Genomic DNA, 22,231 nt, shown 5'->3' with positions numbered 1-22,231 from the left:
CAACACTCACATCCTGTGATTCATTTTTCTTTAAAGTGCCACTCAGTAACTATATCACAGTATGATGTGTTATGTAACACATTATAGAGCATATTGCACTCTATTCATCAATAATTAATCCCTGTGACCTTTGAATTGAGAGGTATCATACACTTACTCCTTCTATCTCTAGGTCGACGATCCAGTGGATTTAGTGGTAATTTAATTGAGGTTTATTAGATGATGAAGGGATTTAGACTGTGTTTGTGCAGACAAATTGTTTCATCTGGGCGAGTTAGGGCAAACAAGAGGGCTACAATCTCAAATGATGTAAGGCCAGATCTATATTAGATCTTGGGCACTTCTTCTTTCCCCAGGGAATGAATACTGATTCACCAATTTCTTTTGAGCAAAGGTCAGGCCTTTTACAAAAGGGAGATACCTGTTAATGTTGATGAGGCTCAGTGAGGTCTCCTGGGCTAGTCTTGATCACCTGAGGGAGGTCAGAGAGGAAATTCTCCAATTTTATTTTGCTCTTGTTTACTTTGCTTCTCCCAGGCGAAGATATGGCTGAATTAGGGTGGTGGGGAGTGGTGTGTACATCTTGAGATGTACAAAGTTTCTGCGCTATAAGGGACAGAGTGGATGAATTAGAGGGTCCTTTCCTATCTGTCATTTTGTATATTCAGATGAGTATGGTACATTCTGCATCCTTATTCTAGTACTGTTGGTGAATAGGTGCTGCAAACCAACCATGTTCAAGACTCGCCTACAGCCAGAATACTTTTAATGAGGCCCAATCCCTATATTGGGGATGGAATATTGGAACTGTGCTCCAGTCTCTCAGTACGATGCACTGAAGATCCAGGAGGTAAAATCTAGTGACCCAGGAGCTATTCCTTCTCTAATATGTTGTCCTTTCTTCACAGTCGTCCTACTCAATATCACCAACCACGTGATTTTGTAAATATCAGGGGACAAGGTTAGCAGATACATGGGAACACCACCACCTGCAAGTTCCCCTCCAAGTCACTCACCGTCCTGACCTGGAACTATATCGCCATTCCTTCGCAGTCACTGGGTCAAAATTCTGGAATTCCCTCGCCAACAGCATTCTGAGTCAACCCACAGCTCGTAGACTGCAGCAATTCAAGAAGGCAGCTCATCACCACCTTCTCAAGGGTAACTAGGAATGGGCAATAAATGCTGCTCTAGCCAGTTCAAATAGGTTATTTGATAATCAAGAACCATTCCAATTGGATAAGCAGCTGTTCACTTTCTAACTGGCGAGATGAGATACATGAGGATGCACTTGTGACCAACCAGTGGCAGAAGCCTAGGGTTTTGGGTGGTTTGAGGGTTATGTAAATATGCCAATTGGAATTGGCAAAGGTTTAGGAACCTAAGGGTTCAACCCGCCGTTCACGCCACGGTCCCGCTGCAGCGAAGTTGGAGAATTTGGCATCCAGCCGAATCTCCATTCACCGCAGCATGATGGGAAAATCCCACCAATGTGAATGGCCGTAACATTCCAGCTTGAGAGTTCCTTTAAAGGTTTAAAGGTTTCAGATATAAAATGAACTGTCATTGGTGACAGTAAGAAGCCTCACAACACCAGGTTAAAGTCCAACAGGTTTATTTGGCAGCACGAGCTTTCGGACAGCTTCCCCTTCATCATGTGAGTGAGGATGCAGCGCTCCGAAAGCTTGTGATTCCAAATAAACCTGTTGGATTTTAACCTGGTGTTGTGAGACATCTTACTGTGCCCACCCCGGTTCAACACCGGCATCTCCACAACATCGCATTGGTGAGATGGAATGCTTGATATAATAGTGTCTTTATTGGAATTCTGACTTCTTTCATCAGGAACCAAACACCAAGCCTTCATCCCCGGTTCCTGACCTGTCCACATCTTGCTCCTAGAGTTTCCAACCCACTCCAATTGTCCTTGAGTCTCCAGGAATTAATGATTTTAAAAGTTCCATTGTTCACGGGATGAGAATGTCACTGGCTGGGTCAGTATTTATTGCCCATGTCTAGTTGCCCTTTAGAAGGTGGTGGTGAGCTGCCTTCTTGAACCGCTGCAGTCTATCTGGTGTAGGTACACCCTCAGTGCAGTTAGGGAGGGAGTTCCAGGATTTTGATCCAGAGAGAGTGAAGAAACGGCCGATATATTTCCAAGTCAGGATGGTTTGTGACTTGGAGGGGAATTAATGTCCAGGATACCACAGCGAGTAAATCCCAGGAAAAGAATCAGTGGCATGTTGAAAGAAAATGCGCCTGCTGGGATATTTTTCTTTTCATTTGTTAGTCATTGGAAATTATATTTAGAAATGGCAGTTTGATTGCCAGTCAGGAGTTAATTAAGAATCTGTTCACTTTGCAGCTGGGGAAGGTGGGAGCCATGAGGGTGGATGTGTCAAACAGCCAATGGCGTGAGCTCACAAGGAAGAGCCTATGGGTGGCCAGAGAGGTCATGTGATGGAAGCACGGTGCACGGTGGCAAGCACTGCTGCCTCACAGCACCAGGGACCCGGGTTCGATTCCCGGCTTGGGTCACTGACTGTGTGGAATCTGCACATTCTCCCCGTGTCTGCGTGGGTTTCCTCCGGGTGCTCTGGTTTCCTCCCATAGTCTGAAAGACGTGCTGGTTAGGTGCATTGGCCATGTTAAATTCTGCCTCAGTGTACCCGAACAGGCAGCGGAGTGTGGTGACTAGGGGATTTTCACAGTAACTTCATTGATAATGCTGCAGCTTTATAGGACCCTGGTTAGACCCCACTTGGAGTACTGCGCGCAGTTCTGGTCACCTCATTACAGGAAAGATGTTGAAGCCATTGAAAGGGTGCAGAGGAGATTTACAAGGATGTTGCCTGGATTGGGGGGCATGCCTTATGAGGATAGGTTGAGGGAGCTTGGTCTCTTCTCCCTGGAGAGACGAAGGATGAGAGGTGACCTGATAGAGGTTTATAAGATGTTGAGAGGTCTGGATAGGGTAGACTCTCAGAGGCTATTTCCAAGGGCTGAAATGGTTGCTACGAGAGGACACAGGTTTAAGGTGCTGGGGGGTAGGTACAGAGGAGATGTCAGGGGTAAGTTTTTCACTCAGAGGGTGGTGGGTGAGTGGAATCGGCTGACGTCGGTGGTGGTGGAGGCAAACTCGTTGGGGTCTTTTAAGAGACTTCTGGATGAGTACATGGGATTTAATGGGATTGAGGGCTATAGATAGGCCTAGAGGTAGGGATATGATCAGCGCAACTTGTGGGCCGAAGGGCCTGTTTGTGCTGTGGCTTTCTATGTTCTATGTTCTATTGCGGTGTTAATGTAAGCCCATTTGTGACACTAATAACTAAACTTAGAAAAAAACTTAAAAGCTCAATGAGATACACAGTTATGCACATATTGGGTGGCACAGTGGTTAGCACTACTACCTCACAGCGCCAGGGACCCAAGTTCGATTCCCAGCTTGGGTCAATGTCTGTGCGGAGTTTGCACATTCCAATAAACATGAACACAAGAACAAGGAGCAGGAGTGGGCCATCTGGCCCCTCGAGCCTGCTCCGCCATTCAATAAGATCATGGCTGATCTTTTTGTGGACTCAGTTCCACTTACCCGCTCGCTCACCATAACCCTTAATTCCTTTACTGTTCAAAAATGTATCTATCCTTGCCTTAAAAACATTCAATGAGGTAGCCTCAACTGCTCCACTGGGCAGGGAATTCCACAGTTGTCCCCGTGTCTGTGTGGGTTTCCTCCGGGTGCTCCAGTTTCCTCCCAAGATGTGCTGGTTAGGTGGATTGGCTGTGCTGAATTGTCCATTAGTGTCAGGGGGTTAGCAGGGTAAATATGTGGGGCTATGGGATAGGGCCTGGGTGGGATGGTTGTTGGTGCAGGCTGGATGGGCCGAATGGATTCTATGATTCTAATATGTACAACCAAAGTGGGCAATCCTCGTTGCCCCATGACCATTTTGTGTTCCCAATCCTGTCCCTGATTGGAGACGTGCTGTGGAGATGCCGGCGTTGGACTGGGGTAAACACAGTAAGAAGTCTAACAACACCAGGTTAAAGTCCGACAAGCCTGTTCTGAAAGCTAGTGGCTTTTGCTACCAAATAAACCTGTTGGACTTTAACCTTGGTGTTGTAAGACTTCTCACTGAGACATGCTTGACAGCTTAATAAGACACCACCTTTTTCAATGGAAATAATGCCAGGTATGTTGTTGCAAGTTGTTTCTCTTTTACATATTTGCCAAGCTTTAAGGTACAATGGTTCAAATCTATAGCTCGCTTACTCTCTGTAATATCAGCACAATATAAATAATTTTGTGGTCACTATCATCTTTTATCTAGCCCCTCCAGCACATTCACAGTGCCCCTCACAGATCCTCAGCTCTCATCACTCCACCATTGGCAGCCGTGCCTTCAGCTGTCTAGGTGCTAAGCTGTGGATATCCTGCCCTAAACCTCTCCGACTCTACCCCTCTCCCATTTTATAAAGTGCCCATTAAAACCCATCTCTTTGACCAAGCTTTTGGTCACTTGTTGTAGTATCTTAGCAATCATAGAACCTAACAGCATAGAAGGCCATTCAAACTGTTTTGTCATGCTCACCTTTTGAAAGAGCGATCCAATTTATTCCCACAGCCCACCTTTCTCCCCATAATCCTGTGAAGTATTTAATTTCACTACACGTTGCACAGTCTTTTGAAAGTTCTTATGAAATCTGATTCCTCCACCCTTACTGGTAGTGTGTTCGACGACCCTCACTGCAAAATAATTTATCCTCATTTTCCCCTGGTTCTTTTTCCAATTATTTGAAATCTATGACCTTTGGTTATTGATGTGCGTGCCAGAGGAAACAGTTTCTCCCTCCTTACCCTATCGAAATCAGTCATAATTTTGAATACCTTTATTATGAACGTTTCCTTATGTGGCCCTGTGTCAAATTCTGTTTGATAATGTTCCTCTGAGGCGTGTTGGGGAGATTTTGCTACGTTAAATGTACTAAATGAATGCAAATAGTTGTTCGGAGTTGAATGCGACAGGTCACTGGTTTTAAGTTCATAGCAACTGTCATTCTCTGTAGGGAATGCACTGTCAGCAATGAACAAAAGATTCCCTCCTTGAACCCCCTTCCTTAGCCTGTTCTCTCCCCTAACACAACCACAAGGGTAGCCTATCTAAGGTCAGTCCTGCGTGATTACTGGAGCTTCTCTGACTGAACCTCTCAGGCTGCCTTGTCCTTTCCTTTTTAATTGGAAGAACAGATCATCCTTGAAGGATGGCTGGATTTGTAACAAGCTTCCAGTTGTCCTGTCCCATCCTGCTGAGTTTCCCTGTGGCTAGGACTTGTGTTTTCACTTTCTGAGCTGCATCCATAAGACAACAGAGTGCTCCATCTGTGCGCAATTATCCCAGTAAACACAAGAGAAATGGGCCAGAAAAATAAAATCCCTACAGGTCATGACTAGCTGAATGACTCCGCAACATTCGACGGTGCTGCTTAGAAAAGACAATTTCACTAAATTGAAAATAGTTGCAAAAAAAATCAGGAGGGGAGAATTGTTTTTACATAGCGAGGTGTAAAGATTTGGAACGTAATGCTTGAAAGAGCAGGGAAAGCACATCCAAAGGGATAACATTTTGAAAAGGAAAAACATGTTAAAGGGTTATGGGGAAAGAGCAGGAGGAAGGGATTAATTGAATAGCTCTTTCAAAGGGCCGGCACACGTAAGATTGGCCAAATGGCCTCCTTCTGTGCTGTATTGTTCTATAATTAGCAACAAACATATTGACATGTTCAGGATGAAATGCCTTCATTTGCTAGTTTAAAGCAGAAAGATTGCATTTACATAGCATCTTTCACAACCTCCGGAGGCCAGCCAATGAGGTACTTTTGAACTGTACTCACTGGCCGGAATTCTCTGATCTTGTTCGCCTCGCCACTGCTGCCAGTGAGAAAGGAGAATTTGGCTCTGAGCCAAAACTCCATCCATGGCAGCGGGGCCGGAGGATCCCAGCCGCGGGCAAGGTCGGAGAATTTCCAGCCACTGTTGTAATGTAGGAAAAGAAACAGCAGCCAATTTGTACACAGCAAGATCCCGCAAACAGCAACGTGGTAGATAAACAGATGATCATTTTTTTCCCGTGATGTTGGTTTTGGGATAAATATTGGCCCAGAACACTGCGCAGAATACTGGCCAATTGTTACATCAATACAAATATCTCTACTGAAATCAGCTAACTTTGTGCAAGATCATGGACCAAACCGAGGACCATAATCACATGGTGCACTCACCCGTCAGGTCACTGAGGCGAAGCAGAAAGTTTTAAACTTACAAAAGATAAACCTCAGGATCAGGTCAAAAACCACAAATCTCATTACAATGGATTTGGGTGAGAAATTGACACCTAAAGATTGACATTAGTGTACACATTGCCAAGGTAACAGTTTACTTTGTTTCATTTCACCCATGCTTTCCACCAATTTGCTCCTCTTCCCTGGATGCTTGTGATAGCTGGACTCGAATCCCGTATCTCACCCAATATTCACGCACATTTGCATAATCCAGCACCTTCACCAGATAGTTTAGTTATTAGTGTCACAAGTGGACTTATATTGACACTGCACTGAGGTTACTGTGAAAATCACCTAGTCGCCACACTCCGGCGCCTGTTCGGGTACACTGAGGGAGAATTTAGCACGGCCAATGCACCCAAACCAGCACATCTTTCGGACTGTGGAAGGAAACCAGAGCACCTGGAGGAAAACCCACACAGGCACAAGGAGAACGTGCAAACTCCGCACAGACTGATCCAAGGCCGGAATTGAACCCGGGTCCCTGGCACTGTGAGACAGCAGTGCTAACCATTGTGCCACTGCGCCGTTGATAGTTGTCAGGAGTGAGAAGCCTGACAGAATTAGTTTTCCCCCTTCTCTAATACAGAGATGTTGAATGTTTGGTTATATCACCTTCAGCAACCGAGACTCAGTCAACTCAGCAGCGACTGGATACAAAACAATGGATATTCTTCAACAGTGCGGCTCAGCTACTGGTTGTTTAGAATCTCATCACATCGCAGATCCAGGGAATCATAAAATCACATAGAGCACAGAAGGAGGCCTTTCGGCCCATCCTGTCTGTGCTGGTTCTTTGAAAGAGTTATCCAGTTAATCATAATCTTGGTTGCTTTTTTCCCTGCAGCCCTGCACATTTCAAGTACTCATCCAATTCACTTTTGAAAGTTATTATTAAATCTGCTTCCACCACCCTTTCAGACAGTTCATTCCAGATCATCATAACTCATTGCATTAAAAAATCTTCTTGGGTGGGATTTCCTGGCCGCGCTCGCCCCAAAACCGGCAAATCCCGCCCGAGGTCAATGGACCTTTGCATGGTCCGCCCCCTGCCCGCTCCGATTCCCGCGGTGGGCAGGACGGGAAAACTCTCCCCCTCATCTGTCCCAAACTTTTTTCAATGATCTTCCTCAAGATTCTATAAAAGAGAAAGGCAGAGATTGGATCAGCTGGATTTCTGCTCTTCACCTGTGCCTTATTGCACAGTAATGAAAGATTTGGAAATTTCCAATCACTCAGACTGTTCACCAACCAAGGAAAAGTCAAAATCCCAGAAAGGAAGGAGAGAGAGAGAGAGATGAGAAATGGAGGGGGCGAAATCCTGAAGAACATCTAGCCAGGGCCCACCAATTCACTACAAACCAAGCTGAGACTTCCACAATCCTTTCACATAAAGATTTGTCTGAAGCACTCTTGTTACTCTTCAAGTACATAAATAAAGACTTGCAAACCAATCTTGTGCAAATACACTGTGGTTGAATAGCTAGGGAAGGTTTTATATTTATATACGCAGACAGAAACTGAAAGCAAGTTTTTATACGTCTGTGTATATTTTCCTAAACGGTGGAACAGTGGTATTTAGGAAGGGGAAGCACTTAAATGTCTCTTGGCCGTTGATCGATGTTTGATATCCCAGAGGGATCTTTGCAATGTTGACAGTGGGTAATAAACTCTTCAACTCGCACCGCGAGCCCTTTATTCAGCTCCAAAGAAACCCGGAGTTAGGTGGCTTGAGAGCAAGCGCCCAAAGCTCCCCAAAGCACCTGTTGTTTGCCTGCGTGGTCAGAGTTTTGGTGAATTAAAACTGGATGTGACAACTGAGTTTGCCTCCAGTCCTCAAGGAAGATTGTTTTTATATACGGCTGAGAATTTTCTGATTAACTTGCCAGCTATAAAAATATGAATAATTGGCTATATTTCCCTCCGTGCCAGGGGCTCACATACACAACAGAAAGAGCGCTTTACAACTTGACACTGGAGCTGTGCAGCACTATCCAGCAGGAGGGCAATCTGAGAACCCTGTCTGGAAAAGCTCCATGTTGAAACCACAAGTTCAGAAAGTTATCCCTCCAGTCTTTCCTCATAATTAACATAAACGCTTCAATGCTTTGGCATCGGGTTGCCAACCCTCTAGGATTGCCCGGGAGTCCTCAGCAATTGGAGATTAATTTCCCGAACACTGCTGGAAGCAAAACTCTGGAGGAAAATTAACAAAATCATGGGGGGGGGGGGGGGTGGAATAACAAAGTATTTTCTCATTCTAATTGACCACAGGAAGACATTGGCATCTAGAGGATGGATTATGGGCTTGAGTTTGGTGTTGGAGTGTGTTTAGACAGGAGATTGGGTGATGAAACCTCCGGAATATATCTAGTCTGATTTGGAAAGCCCATTTGGGGTACAATGTTCTCCTGCCTCTTCTCCATCTTCCTGCAATTTCTTTTTGAGTATTTATCTACTTCCCTTTTGAAAGTTGCTGCTCAAGCTGTATCTTCCACCTGATCAGCTAGTGCATTCCAAATCAAACCATTGGGCGGCGCAGTGGTTAGCACTGCTGTGGTTAGCCTCACAGCGCCAGAGACCTGGGTTCGGTTCCCGCTTGGGTCACTGTCTGTGTGAAGTTTGCACGTTGTCTGCATGGGTTTCCTCCGGGTGCTCCGACTTCCTCCCACAGTCTGAAACCACAGTCTGGTTTGGTCCATTGGCCATGCTAATTCTCCTTCAGTGTACCCGAACAGGCGCCGGAGTGTGGCAACTGGGGGATTTTCACAGTAACTTCATTGCAGGGTTACTGCAGTCAACCTCCAATGCTCTGAGTCTGAAGAAGAGTTAACAACATGTTACCAGGCTCTTCCACTCTTCCTCACTCGTTAGTCTATGCTGCTGGAAATGGTTTATGCTTAAGAGTGAGCACAAGAACCATAGAACATTACAGCACAGAAACAGGCCTTTTGGCCCTTCTTGCCTGTGCCGAGCCATTTTTGTGCCTAGTCCCACTGACCTGCACCTGGACCATATCCCTCCACACCCCTCTCATCCGTGTACCTGTCCAAGTTTTTCTTAAATGTTAAAGTGAGCCCGCATAGTGTTGACTATGAGGAGAGACTGAGCAGATTGGGTTTGTATTCGTTGGAATTTAGAAGGCTGAGGGGGGATCTTGTAGAGACCTATAAGATAATGAAGGGGCTGGATAGGGTAGAGATGGAGAGATTCTTTCCACTTAGAAAAGAAACTAGAACTAGAGGGCACAGTCTCAAAATAAAGGGGGGTCAGTTTAGGACAGAGTTGAAGAGGACCTTCTTCTCTCAGAGGGTGGTGAATCTCTGGAATTCTCTGCCCACTGAAGTGGTGGAGGCTACCTCGTTGAATATGTTTAAGTCACGGATAGATGGATTCCTGATCGGTAAGGGAATTAGTGGTTATGGGGATCAGGCAGGTAAGTGGAACTGATCCACTTCAGATCAGCCATGATCTTATTGAATGGCGGGGCAGGCTCGAGGGGCTAGATGGCCTACTCCTGCTCCTATTTCTTATGTTCTTATGCATTCACCACCTCATCTGGCAGCTCATTCCAAACTCCCACCACTCTCTGCATGAAGAAGCCCCCCCTAATATTCCCTTTAAACTTTTCCCCCCTCACCCTTAACCCATGTCCTCTAGTTATTTTCTCCCTGAGCTTCAGTGGAAAAAGCCTGCTTGCATTCACTCTATCAATACCCATCATAAATTTATACACCTCTATCAAATCTCCCCTCATTCTTCTACGCTCCAGGGAATAAAGTCCTAACCTATTCAACCTTTCTCTGTAACTCAGTTTCTCAAGTCCCGGCAACATCCTTGTAAACCTTCTCTGCACTCTTTCAACCTTATTAATATCCTTCCTGTAATTAGGTGACCAACACTGCACACAATACTCTAAATTCGGCCTCACCAATGTCTTATACAACTTCACCATAACATTCCAACTCCTATGCTCAATACTTTGATTTATAAAGGCCAATGTACCAAAAGCACTCTATGACCCTATCTACCTGTGACGCCATTTTTAGGGAATTATGTATCTGTATTCCCAGATCCCTCTGTTCTACTGCACTCTTCAGTATCCTACCATTTACCTTGTATGTTCTACCTTGGTTTGTCCTTCCAAAGTGCAATACCTCACACTTGTCTGCATTAAACTCCATCTGCCATTTTTCAGCCCATTTTTCTGGCTGGTCCAAATCCCTCTGCAAGCTTTGAAAACCTTCCTCACTGTCCACTACACCTCCAATCTTTGTATCATCAGCAAACTTGCTGATCCAATTTACCACATTATCATCCAGATCATTGATATAGATGAGAAACAACAATGGACCCAGCACTGATCCCTGTGGCCCACCACTAGTCACAGGCCTCCACTCAGAGAAGCAATCCTCCACTGCCACTCTCTGGCTTCTTCCATTGAGCCAATGTCTAATCCAATTTACTACCTCTCCATGTATACCTAGCGACTGAACCTTCCTAACTAACCTCCCATGCGGGACCTTGTCAAAGGCCTTACTGAAGTCCATGTAGACAACATCCACTGCCTTCCCTTCATCCAGTTTCCTGGTAACCTCCTCGAAAAACTCTAATAGATTGGTTAAACATGACCTATCATGCACAAAGCCATGTTGACTCTCCCTAATAAGTCCCTGTCTATCCAAATATTTGTAGATCCTATCTCTTAATACTCCTTCCAATACTTTACCTACTACTGACGTCAAACTTACCGGCCTATAATTTCCCGCATTATTTTGTGAGCCTTTTTTAAACAACGGGACAACATGAGCTATCCTCCAATCATCCGGCACCTCACCCGTGGATACCGACATTTTAAGTATATCTGCCAGGGCCCCTGCAATTTCAACACTAGTCTCCTTCAAGGTCCGAAGGAATACCCTGTCCGGTCCTGGGGATTTATCAACTCTGATTTGCCTCAAGACAGCAAGCCACCTCCTCCCCTTTAATCTGTATAGGTTCCATGACCTCCCTACTTGTTTGCCTTATTTCCATAGACTCCATGCCAGTTTCCTTAGTAAATACGGATGCAAAAAACCCATTTAATATCTCCCCCATTTCTTTTGGTTCCATACATAGCCGACCACTCTGATCTTCAAGAGGACCAATTTTATCCCTTACTATCCTTTTGCTCTTAATATACCTGTAGAAGCTCTTAGGATTATCCTTCACCTTGTCTGCCAAAGCAACCTCATGTCATGTCATACATGTCATACATCTCTCTCTTCTTCTTTATCAGAGTTCCAATATCCCTCAAGAACCAAGCTTCCTCATTCTTATTCACTTTGCCTTTAATCCTGACACGAACATACAAACTCTGCACTCTCAAAATTTCTCCTTTAAAGGCCTCCCAGAAGAAGCTCAAGAAAAGTTTTAAAGTTTATTTATTAGTGTCACAAGTAGACTTACATTAACACTGCAATGAAGTTGTTATGAAAATCCCCTAGTTGCCACACTCCGGCATCTATTCAGCTACACTGAGGGAGAATTTATCATGGCCAATTCACCGAACCCGTACATCTTTTTACTGTGGGAGGAAACCAGAGCACCCGGAGGAACCCACACAGAGATGGGGAGAATGTGCAAACTCCACACAGACCGTGACCCAAGCCGGGAATCGAACCCGGGTCCCTGGTGCTGTGAGGCAGCAGTGCTAACCACTGTGCCACCATGCCACCCCGAGGAAGACGGGGGGATAAAAATGAGTCGGAATCAGACATGGGGTCATCAGCACCATTTTCTATCCAGTTTCAGGCTGCTTGCTGTTTCCAAAGTGATCACGCTGAGGTTGCCAAGCCTCTAGGATTGCCCCGAATTTCCCAACGGCTTACGATTAATCTCCTGGATGCTGCTACGAGCAAAAATCTTGCAGACAGTTCCCAGAGCTTTGGTGCTTTTTTGAAACAAAAATCTTTGAATGGTTTTGCATCATGATCATAAAAACTTTGAACATGGGGAAATGATCTATTTAGCCAACAATCATAAATCATCCAATCAGGTAACAAAGCACCAGTTTGCTTTCCAATTGGCTGTGGGAAGGCGAGGATGGGCGACCGATGGGGGGATGGGTGGGTGGGGGGGGGGGGGGGGGATGGGCTGTGTGGGATGGTTAGATGAGGAATATATCCAACCAGAGTTGTAAAGCCTCTGTTACGCATGTGACTCCAAAGTTCTGCCTGACTTAGCAACTGGCTCACACACATAACTACATTCCTATGTGGCTAAGTAGCAGTGAGACCATTGTCTAATAGCTGTTCCTTATCTTTTTTAAACTACACAGGAAAACAATGGAACTTTTCCAGGAAAATAGAGAGGAAAATCCGTAGAAATGACAGGAACAAAAATCCAGAGCTTAGAATTCATCAATGGCAGAGAAATTGTTTCCAGCTGGATTATCACACTGTGAGTCACCTATTTTAATTTTTGTTTTTATTAATTGGTGATTTTGCCTCCCTTAGTGATAATACTGATGTGTAACTCCTGTCTGTTTTGCCCGGGGCGGGGGGGGGGTGGAAAAAGACAACGAAGCAAGTCATTGAAATCTGGAATGTGCTGTGTGAAAGGGCAGTGGAAGCAGATTCAATAGTAACTTCCAAAAGGGAATTGGATAAAAAAATTGAGATGGGGAAATTTGCAGTGCTCTGGGGGAAAGCAGAGAAGAATGACATGAATCCAGTAGCTCTTTCAATACAGCGCGCACGGGCATGAGTAGCCTTCTTTTTGCCCTGTAATATTCTAGGGTTCTCTGAAGATTCCCTCAAGCTTGACAGAAATAACTTGCCGAACTCTTCCGCGATGGACGTCTGCCAGCCCATTGCCCTGGGCGGAAAGTATTTGACAAGCCTATTCTTCAAGCCTTCCTTTTTTAAAGAAGAAGGTGTACTTTGATAGCGCCATTAATGACTTTAGGAGGTCTCAAAGCAGTCAGTGAAGTACCTTTTGAAGTGTATTCATTCTTGTAGCATAAAAAACACAGCAGCCAATTTGCACACAGCAAGCTCTCATAGAATCATTGAATCCCTACAGTGCAGGAGGCCATTTGGCCCATCTTATACAGGCCCTCTCCCCCACCCTGTCCCTATAACCCCACACATTCACCATGGCAAATCCACCTAACCTACACATATTGGAAAACTAAGGGGCAATTTCGCATGACCAATCCACCTAACCTGCACATCTATGGACTGTGGGGGGAAACCGGAGCACCCGGAGGAAACCCACGCAGACACAGGGAGAATGTGCAAACTCCACACAGCAACCAATTTGCGCACAGCAAACTCTCATAGAATCCCTACAGTGCTGGAGGCCATTCGGCCCATCGAGCCTGCACCAACCACAATCCCACCCAGGCCCTATCTCTGCAATCTCATGTATTTACCCTGCTAATCCCCCTGACACGAAGGGGCAATTTAACATGGCCGATCAACCTAACCCGCACATCTATGGACTGTGGAAAGAAACCGGAGCACCCGGAAGAAACCCACGCAGACACGGAGAGAATGTACAAACGGCACACAGACAGTCACTCGAGGCCGGAATTGAACCCGGGTCCCTGGAGTTGTGAGGTAGCAGTGCCACCCACTGTGCCACTGTGCCGCTTCACAAACAACAATGTGGCAGTCTTGTGATGTTGAATATCAATCAACATGTTACCCTGGGCAGAAATCCCATGCTGGAACAGTGCTGTTGTATGTTTCTAAGTTCAAATGAGAGACGAAACAGGGCCTGGATTTAAGTTGCTCGTGTGAAATATGGTGGATGGGATTTTCCGGCCCCAAAACCAGAAAACCCTGCCCGTGGTCAGTGAACCTCAGCATGGTCACCCTCCCCCAACCCCCACCCACCCGTTACGATTCCCGTGGTGGGCAGGACAGGAAGATTTTGGTGGGTGTCTCTAGCAGTGTGGCACTCCCCCACTACTACATTGGGAGGTTCAGCCTGGATTTTACACTCAAGTCTCTGGAGTGGTACTTAGATGCACAGCCTTCTGACTCAGAGGTGAGAGTGCTATTTGTTGAGCTACAGCTGACAGCAAAGTGAAGGTGCGATGTAACGAGCATCTATGGTGAGGGAATAGTATTTCCAGCCACAGCTATACTTAATGTAGAGCTTTTGAGGAGGAAGTGATGTCTCTGTGTGTCTATTTTATCCTAACTCCTATACTTTCCCACCTTGGTACGTTAAGCCTCGACTGTTTCTCAATAAAACATAATTGACTATTTTTTTTACGGTGATGAACTAAGACCTCACACTGTATATTTGTTACCCCTGAACAAAATAAACCACTTGGCAGGTTAAGGAAAATTCACATCCTGTTATATCTGAGGAGGCACTAATGACACCCTGTGGATTGCACAGCCTAACTTCTAACAGAACTATACAAAGGCCACCTGCATTTGCTAACCCAGTCTGCCCAGCAAAGACGGAACCTTTACTGAGGCAATGGGCTCCCAAACATTCCCTTTAACCCATAATGACTGAGACATTATCAGCCTCGAACACAAAGCCAACACTGGATGAACATCATTTGCTGAAGGCATTGTGCTGAGGTAAAGTCACATGATCTAGGCCTTTGACTTGTTGAACAAGCAATATTGCCTTGCTGGACTGAATGGCTTAGTCTGCTGCTAACTGCTGTCTAGCAGGTCACACCAAAGGAACTTTGGCTCAGGTTGGCCTGGGCATTTGGCTCCAAGTACCCTACTTCTGTTGGAGCCTGTAACATTCTCTAAGAGATTGATCCATCCCTGCATACCTGTTTCATTATGTGAAGTCAACACCACTGGAAAAATGAATTATCAAGCATCGGTTTCCCATCCACTCACCTCCGTGAAGGAATAACTCATGGGCCTTTGATTCTGGACTCTGGAACCCGTGTGGAACAACATTTATTTTCGCTGTGGTCATTGCACTGTAAATCTTTCTTTTTCTATCCCTCTCTTTACCATCTGAGTGTGGAGGCAACATTATGACCCTCCTTTTGCATTTTGAGTGTGCAAATAAACTAACCCTTTGAGTTCATCCTATCTCGAGTTTGCTATGGGGTTACTGATAGAAAATTGGATTGCACCAAAATGAGGGGTTGGAAATTAGTCACTGTTTATAAAGAGAGAAAACCAATCAAATTGCATATCTGTTTACAGGCGAGTGGTGGGAGGAGAAATTAGTGCCGTTTATATTAAGCTTCCATAACGACAGGTAGTTAGGACATTTCCTCCTCCCATTCCTATTCCTTGTACAAACAGCTATTTCAATCAGATGATAAATTGTTGTTGGATTCTGTGCCAGCAAATTGCTGTCAACCAGATCGCTGTTCTGACTTTGTATGCACAGTATTTAGATGTCTCTTCCCAACGAGGATTGGCAAATCTGCTTGCACTTAATACAAGACATTTTATCACATGATCACATGGTGGCACAGTGGTTAGCACTGCTGCCTCATAGCGCCTGGGACCCAGTTTCAATTCCGGCCTTGGTTGACTGTCTGTGTGGAGTTTGCACGTTCTCCCCGTGTCTGCGTGGGTTTCCTCCGGGCGCTCCGATTTCCTCCCACAGTTCAAAAGATGTGCAGGTTAGGTTGATCGGCCATTGCTAAATTGCCCCTTAGTGTCAGGGAGGCTAGCAGGATAAATATGTGGGGTTACAGGGATAGGACCTGGGTGGGATTATTGTGGGTTTTGGATCGATGGGCCAAATGGCTGCCTTCTGCACAGTATCTTCTATGATTCTATGACTGGCAGTTAAGAATCATTTTAAATGTTGCCTTTCAAAGTGAAATTGGATAAAAGATGTTAAACCTGGACTTTCCAGCAATCACCCGTTAGCAGAGTGAAATTTGCTAACTATCTACTTTAATTTAGTGATTCTGAAGCATCACCCAAGGCCCTTGAAAGCATTTAGATAAACATTATAGATCCGAGAGTCAAGTCGCTTAGTTAAATGTCAGGAAAATCGTTCTGCTTTTCTTTCATTTGAACCCGTGGAGGTTTCATTCATTTTTCTTTCTTTAGAAGATCGGATTCCTGATTGAAATAGTTCTTGGCAAGAGGCGGTTGCCATGGTTTCCATGGCATATTTTTGAGGCCTCTTGTCAGCCATGTCGATAAATGGCGGTTCTGATAACTCAGGCTCGTTCTCTGATAAAACCAGCAGAGGGAATCCTTGTTCTCTTGCTGATAGCAAATTGAAAATTGGTGTCAATAGAATGAACCTCTTGTTTGTGAAACCTTTGTCTTCTCCCTTCATATTTAATGTTACTATGGGTTTATTTTAAATTCATCCCATCTTAACAGTGGGACTGGAGACAGGCGTATTTTTGTGTCCCTTCAGATTGTTTTCTCTAACATCCGGGCACCTTTATGTAAGTGAGAGATTCTTTGAATGTTGTCAGCTGTGACTCTGCTGGTAGCACTCACACCCCGAGTCACACGGTAATGATTTGAACGCAACAATCTAGGCTGACACTACAATACAGTGCTGAGGGAATGCTGCAATGCTGGAGGTGCCGTCTTTCAGATGAGATCTTAAACCGAGGTGCCAACAACCCTCAACAGACAAAGAAATCCTATGGCAGGTGATTAATCTGGTGTCCTGGCCAAAAGTTCTCTCTTAATCTCTCACCAATATCTCTTAATTAACAAGGCAAAAATAGATTAACTGTTCATTGTCACATTACTGTTTGTGGCAGCTTGCTGTGCTGCAGAAGGTCCTACGTTTCAACAGTGACTGTGCTTCAAGACTTCTTTATTGGCTCTGCTGGTGGTGAAGGTTGCTTTCAAAATGCAAGTCATTCTTTTTATATCCTGACATTGACCGTGTAGGAGATCGCACTTCACATTTTTGAATAGGGGGAACCAGTGGCATTGGACAGAATTCTGCAGCCCTTCCCACTGGCGGAATCTTCGAGCCCCCTTGAAATCGAGCCCTACCCCAATGGCAGCTTGAAGAAGGAATGTAAATCACCATCATCTTCAACAGGATTGGAAGATCCTACATGGCAGCCAGCACTGAGCCGCCTCCACCAGGGGAAAACCAGCCACGGGGAAGCTGGCGAATTCCGCCTGTTGTCACTGGGTTAGTAATTCAGAGACACAGGTTGCTGTGGTCTGGGGTCACGGCTTCAAATCCCACCAAGGCAGCTGGTAAAATTTAAATTCAATTAACAAAAGCTGGAATTAAAAGCTAGCCTCAGAAATGGTGTAAAAACCCATCTGGCAAACTGCCATCCTTACCTGGTCTGGGCTATATGTGACTCCAAGTAATGGGGTTGGCTCTTAACTGTCCCTTCAAATGCAGCAATTCAAAGGCGATTGGGGATGACAATAAATGCTGGCCTTGTCAGCGACATCCTAAGAAAAAATATTTTAAAAGGTTTTGGAGATTTAAGGCTCACATTAAACAATATAGAAACGAGAAGCAGGAGGAGGCCATTCGGCCCTTCGAGCCTCCTCCACCATTCATTTTGATCATGGCTGATCATCAAATTCAGTATCCTGATCCCGCCCTTCAAAGAACAAAGAACAGTACAGCACAGGAAACAGGCCCTTCGGCCCTCCAAGCCTGTGCCGCTCCTTGGTCCAACTAGACCAATCGTTTGTATCCCTCCATTCCCAGGCTGCTCATGTGACTATCCAGGTAAGTCTTAAACGATGTCAGCGTGCCTGCCTCCATCACCCTACTTGGCAGCGCATTCCAGGCCCCCACCACCCTCTGTGTAAAAAACATCCCTCTAATATCTGAGTTATACTTCGCCCCTCTCACCTTGAGCCCGTGACCCCTCGTAAACGTCACTTCTGATCTGGGAAAAAGCTTCCCACCGTTCACCCTATCTATCCCCTTCATAATCTTGTACACCTCTATTAGATCTCCCTTCATTCTCCGTCTTTCCAGGGAGAACAACCCCAGTTTACCCAATCTCTCCTCATAGCTAAGACCCTCCATACCAGGCAACATCCTGGTAAACCTTCTCTGCACTCTCTCTAACGCCTCCACGTCCTTCTGGTAGTGCGGCGACCAGAACTGGACGCAGTACTCCAAATGTGGCCTAACCAGCGTTCTATACAGCTGCATCATCAGACTCCAGCTTTTATACTCTATACCCCGTCCTATAAAGGCAAGCATACCATATGCCTTCTTCACCACCCACTCCACCTGTGTTGCCACCTTCAAGGATTTGTGGACTTGCACACCTAGGTCCCTCTGTGTTTCTATACTCCTGATGACTCTGCCATTTATTGTATAACTCCTCCCTACATTATTTCTTCCAAAATGCATCACTTCGCATTTATCCGGATTAAACTCCATCTGCCACCTCTCCGCCCAATTTTCCAGCCTATCTATATCCTGCTGTATTGCCCAACAATGCTCTTCGCTATCCGCAAGTCCAGCCATCTTCGTGTCATCCGCAAACTTGCTGATTACACCAGTTACACCTTCTTCCAAATCATTTATATATATCACAAATAGCAGAAGTCCCAGTACAGAGCCCTGCGGAACACCACTGGTCACAGACCTCCAGCCGGAAAAAGACCCTTCGACCACTACCCTCTGTCTCCTATGGCCAAGCCAGTTCTCCACCCATCTAGCCACTTCTCCTTGTATCCCATGAGCCTTAACCTTCTTAACCAACCTTCGTCCCATATCCCTCGATCCCTATAGCCCCTCGAGCTATATCTAATTTCTTCATGAAGTCAGACAATGTTTTGGCCTCAACTACATTCTGTGGTAGTGAGTTCCACACATTCACCACCCTCATATAATTTGAGATAAAGTTTCTCACCAAAACAGCTGTTGAAAGCTGCGTCATGTGGTTTTGTACTGACCTGCAGAGATCTAGAAGATCTCGGTTTTGGTTTTGGGTTTGCTGTGGTTTAATTTACACAGGTACATGGGGTAGTAGTGATACATTGTCACAATCAGACTCGATCACTTTCTGATGGCCTCTGTATGGGGAAGACAGGTATGGATTCTCATTGCTGTTGAATATCCAGGATGATAACTGAAGACTGTGTTACTCAATGGCATCGACAGTCCAGTATGAATTGGAAAATGTTTTGCGGGTTACTTTAATCGGGAGGGTGAAAGGAGATGTCCTTTACACGTTACCTGTATCGATAAAGAAAGCATGTTCCTTCTTCTTTCTCCCCTTTTGTTTCCTTGTTGAGTCAGTTTAGTTCAGCATAGGAAAATAAACCGTCACTCACCCCTCAAACTTGTTCCATCTGTCAATGAGACCATGGCTGATCTGTATCTTAACTCCATCGATCTGCCTTGAATCCATAGCCCCTAATACTGTCAGCTAACAGAAATCTACCCAATCTTTGTTTTGAAATGTTCAGTTGACCCCAGCCTCAATCGCATTTTGTCTCATTTTCAACAAATTCTCGACCGGTCTTTATTTAAACGCAGATGTCCTGCGATGCTCAACTTCCCTCTCAGGAATGGCGGGAAGTTCCATTGAACGATTAAATATTCACAACATATTCCAATCAAACCAAACATGCTGTGAGATAATTCCTCAGCAGAAGGAACCAGTAATATCTTGCTTTCATCATACAAATCGTGCTCGGAAAACCTTCAACATGAAGAGTTACTTAACTGTAAAAATACTTCTTTAGCCCTTCCACTCAGTTCCCTGAAATACCGCTGATTGAATGTTGCCTGGATATATTTGGTCTTAGCTGTGACTCATTGTGTAGCACTACCACCTCCACGCAAGCAGTTCGGGGGTTCAAGTCCCACACCAGAGACTTGAGCACAAAATCCAAGCTGGCTCTACAATACTGAGGGAGTTCTGCACTACCCGAGCCCCTATCTTTTGGATGAGATGTTAAATCGAAGCTCTGTCTGCCTTTTGAGTTTGATGTAAACATGGCATTGTTCAAAGAAGTTCTCCCCAGTATCCTGAGCAATATTTAACGCTCAACCAATATCATTAAAATATCTTTCCTGTTTGTGGGACCTTTGTGTCTAAAAAGTGACAACTCGAGTTACATTACAACAGGATTTCTGAAGCATTTCATTGGCTGAGAAGCAATTTTGCACATACTGAAGTCGTGAAAGGTGCTTTATAAATGTGAGCTCTCCCTTAATGAATTTCTTTCTTTAATTAGACTTTTAATCAATAGGTGCCCAGACTGTCTAGATCTTGGGTTGTAAGTGGCCTATTTAGAACATATTTCACAGAGAAGTAAAAATGACATTCATGCAACCGCGTTATCTCCTACCAACCAAGGGCAGCAATTGGGGATGAAACTTAACCTTGGTGCCGCTGCTGTTAAACAGCATGCTAGGATTGGCTCATCAGCACAAGGTATCAGAGATGGCTGATGCCCGCAAAATATAGCCCGGCCAAGAGTCAATGCCTTCAGGAGAGGAGGAAACCGAAAGAAAATGATTAAAACTGACAGGATGTTGTGAAGTCGTTTTTAATTATAAGATTGTGCTAAACATGGTAATGGCGGTGCAGAGTTGGTGCCCTAGAGGGCTGTATAATTAGAACGAGGATACTGTGTTGATGTTTTGCGTTTATGGATCATCTGGAACCTCCCTCCAACAAATTTTGATCTCCAGGAAGTGAAAGATAAGGAATTAGGCAAATACATTAACAGAAGAATATCAAAGAACCTGGAAAGGGATTTGTGTTCCACCATGCCTTGACTTAACCACTTTCACACATTTATTAGCACTAATTTGAATTGATAACAAAGAACAAATAACCGGGGGTTTTGTGACCATGTCAAAGATTACATGGGGGTCTGAAAGTCCTCGCTCTGAGGAATCAATCAACCCAGACTAATACTTTAATTAACACTTTTACTTCTGAGGAAACTAATTTAATCAATGCACGGGATCCGGTTCATAGCGCAACAGCAGGTCCTTGGTCACTTGCTGAATGGAAGCAAAAGATGTCTGCTGTCATGGCAACAGACGGAGGATTACTTTGCCCTGTTAAAGGGCCTTCTTTTTTTATATATCCCCTTCACGGAAGCTTTTGTCAAGCCGCTAGCAGATGACATGGAGTCTGATGAAAGATCTTTTCAGATCAAAGCCCAAGGTAAAACCATGAATGACTGACTTCGAGAAACGTCGTATGGCCAAGATTTTCGACAGTGGGAAGAAAAAAATAGAAAAGAAAGTGTCTGTTAGGAAAAGAGCTCGACACAATTCCGCAGCCTTGAGATTCGAAGCAATTAGATACAGTGCGATCAAGAAGAACTTGCCGGAAGATTTCCGGTCCGTTCAAATAAGGAAGTTGGTGGTAGCATTTAGTCTTTGAAAAGGCAGCAAATTTCCTTAATGAGGGCACTTAGTGTTTCAGCCTGAAAATAAATGGAACAAAGATTTATCTGGCATGAATAATATAGAATAACAGATACCCGGGAGTGAGTTACAGACTGAAATCTAATCGAGGGGGTCGGGATGGTTTATATGTAGAATAACAGATACCCGGGAGTGAGTTACAGACTGGAATCTAATCGAGGGGTTCAGGGTGGTTTATATATAGAATAACAGATACATGGGAGTGAGTTACAGACTGGAATCTAATCGAGGGGTTCAGGGTGGTTTATATATAGAATAACAGATACCCGGGAGTGAGTTACAGACTGGAATCTAGTCGAGGGTTTCGGGGTGGTTTATATATAGAATAACAGATACATGGGAGTGAGTTACAGACTGAAATCTAGTCGAGGGTTTCGGGGTGGTTTATATATAGAATAACAGATACCCGGGAGTGAGTTACAGACTGGAATCTAGTCGAGGGTTTCGGGGTGGTTTATATATAGAATAACAGATACATGGGAGTGAGTTACAGACTGAAATCTAGTCGAGAGTTTCGGGCTGGTTTATATAT

The 22,231-nt window shown here is 44.8% G+C and overlaps 1 long non-coding RNA gene across 1 annotated transcript in view; it reads left to right on the top strand.

Moving 5' to 3' along the window:
* LOC144479970 (uncharacterized) overlaps positions 1-22,231 on the top strand; it is a 220,271-nt gene that overhangs the window by 66,723 nt on the left and 131,317 nt on the right. The window contains exon 3 of the long non-coding RNA XR_013495596.1: positions 12,659-12,780. This is a non-coding gene — a long non-coding RNA (uncharacterized LOC144479970). The remainder of the gene's footprint in view (positions 1-12,658; positions 12,781-22,231) is intronic.

The sequence above is a fragment of the Mustelus asterias genome, chromosome 27, assembly GCF_964213995.1.
Source record: "Mustelus asterias chromosome 27, sMusAst1.hap1.1, whole genome shotgun sequence".
Classification (NCBI taxonomy): domain Eukaryota; kingdom Metazoa; phylum Chordata; class Chondrichthyes; order Carcharhiniformes; family Triakidae; genus Mustelus; species Mustelus asterias.
The sequence above is the reverse complement of the archived record's forward strand: the minus strand, read 5'-3'. Positions and strand labels throughout refer to the sequence as shown.